The sequence below is a fragment of the Netta rufina genome (assembly GCF_964035555.1).
Source record: "Netta rufina genome assembly, chromosome: 22".
In the NCBI taxonomy this organism is placed as follows: domain Eukaryota; kingdom Metazoa; phylum Chordata; class Aves; order Anseriformes; family Anatidae; genus Netta; species Netta rufina.
In genome coordinates, this window is record NC_140146.1 from 3,082,270 (window position 1) to 3,084,983 (window position 2,714).

Below are 2,714 nucleotides of genomic sequence, written 5' to 3' on the forward strand. Positions count from 1 at the left end.
GCATGCTCTTCCCTAGCCAAGCTCCCTGTGCCTTATTAAGAGGGCTATAAAAAAGGTAACTTCCCACTAAGCCCTGCTAAACCTTTACTCTTCCTCCTTCATTTTTCAGCCACAAAAGAAGATCAACTGCATCAAGTGCTCTCTGCAAATGTTGGCTCCCAAATGAGGGCCAGGACATCTGCAAAGCAATGACAGGGTCTGCTGTGAGCTCCCACCTATTTTCCATCCTCTGGGGAGGAATAAAGATACCCTACAGTTCTGTGGGTTAAGCATCCTCACTGTCACACCAATAGCACATGCACCAGCAAAGGCTTGAGGAAAATAAGGTCACTGCAGCCACCAGGATAGTGCAGACAGCATACCATGGGATGGCCAGGCACAAGACAAGTTCTTGCAGTGGCAAGGTCAAGAAGACAAGCAGTGTGCAGGCAAGGGGAGACCGATGAGGAAAGAGTGAAGGACTGGACACTGGAGCTCAGTGCTACAGGTTGTAGCCTGGGAAATCCACCTCCTGCTCCACAGAGCACTCACAGGACCCGTGCAAGATTTCTGTAGCTGCAAGTCCCCATGGAGCCAGAAAATGGGAATCAGCTCCCACCTCTCCAACCTGTGGGGCAAAATCCATCACATATCTTCCACACACACTTCTAGGCATGCTTGTCTGTGCTGTCTTTGTCTCTGTGCTCAGCCTGAGCACCGTGCACAGCTCTTCCTACATCCCTGTGTCTAGATGGATGCGTGATGCTCTCCAGCAGCCTCCTCCCTGCTCTGCTGCAGGGAGTGGGGGCTTCCCAGGCTTTTTCATCGCTTCACCTCAGCATCACCTGTATTTTGCTCTCTCCACAGGTGGGCACAGCCCAGGTTCAGGCTCTCCTTTAAGCAGTGATGTCCGGGGCTTGGTGCTGTGCTCTGCAGCCTGGCACCAGCTCAAGGTCTCTCCCTGCCTGCCAGCCCAGGGGCTGGGGCTGGCCCTCAGAGGCTCAGAGGAGCAGACGCACCTGGCCACTGGCACTACTCAAGACCTCGAGCACCATCTCCTGGTCACTCCTGGTTTCAGTGGCATGTTACCTTAACGCTTCCTCCATTTCACTGTCACTGCAAAGCCCTGGGGACAAACCATGCACACAGCTGAGGGAGAGAAAGGCTGCAGCACTTCGCAACATTTCAGCAGGGTCATATGGCTGCTGGCTCCCAAAAACCTGAAAAAAAAAAAGATGTAAAGTTAGCTCCAACAAGCCATGGTGCAGTCCCCATGGCAGGGGCACTCCTTGCTGTTCACTCCTACTCTTCAGGCTGTAACAGGACCAACAAACTGCCTTGCTGGCACAAAAGCTCCTGCTTGTCCAGCTCTGCCTGGTGGCTGCGAGCAGCCAGCAGAAGATGCTGCTGGAGAAAACTCCAACCTGTTCATCTCCTGCACCCCTGGGGCTCTGGGCTGCGTGAGAAACCAGACATTGCTCCCTGCAGGGTCTCGGGGTGCAAGATGTGGCAGGGATCACTGCCCAGTATGTAAATATTGCAATGGCAGAGTTCAACCTTTTGGCGTTAGGGAAAGGAAGATAAATGCTATCAGTCCCCTCTGAGCCACAGGAACCCTGCATCTATCTAATTGCACTTCATAATGGATTCAGCAAACCATTAATTATCAGATTATATTTTAGGAAACTGCAGATAAAAAGGCTTTATAAAATTTATTCTTAAAGGGCCCAGTGTGCTGCAACGAATTTGTTGCATCATCCTGGCACCAAAGAGGCAAGCTTTACTTCAGGTATCCAAATGCATTTTACAAAGCAATGTCCTGCTTTGTAAATGTTTTACAAAGCAAAACAAGGGGCCCTGGCTTACAGGCACAGCTCCTTCTTCCTTGGATGTGGCAGCTTTGTCACCTCCTCCCTGAATTAGGGAAAGGGTGGAAGGTCTCAGGGCTGTTGTCTGCTCAGAAAGAGGATGTGGTTGCCCAGCCCATGCTCTGACCCTTCTTTGTAACGCACAGTCACCTCCAAAGTGTGGATGAGATTAGACCTGCACTGCACAAGGTATTACCTAAATGGCTGCAGAGCCATTTAACCCAATTCCCAAAGAAGACTCCACTCGAGTAGAAAAGCCCAAACATCACCTCTGCACTAGGGGACTTTTTACAGCTGGCTCAGTGGCAGCAAGATGGTAAAGGGGAGAGAAACAGACAAAACAAAGCAGCCTTTCCTCACCCTGCAGAGTAACAGGCATCTGTGAGAATATCACTGATTCAGCCATAAAATCTCATTCTCTTCCACCCTAAATTCTCAGGACAGCTTTTTCTTTGGTCTCACAAGCCCACCCTACCTCAACTTCATTCTAGGCTGCACTGGTCTCCTCCTTTCCACCCTGCTCAGGGCAGAGGAAGACCACACACGAAGAAAACCCATGTTACATCTTCCTTCCTACTGCTTTATTTCTCATGAGCTGGGAGAGATGACTGGTCCCACTCACCCAAGCCAGCAGCTGCTGACTGCAGGGCCAGTGAGACTTCCCAGGTCCTTATGAAGGTCTACAGACCTCTCCTGTCCTTGGCCATGCTGTGCTTGCTACATGCCATCCAGACTTGCTTTTCCACAGAAACCATGAATCTCCCAGCTAGAGCACCATGACTAGGTATGACTCCTGAACTAGTCCAGTGGATACCAGGTGCCACACATGGGCACCTACTGCTCACTTTCCTTTGGTTCCTTCACAAA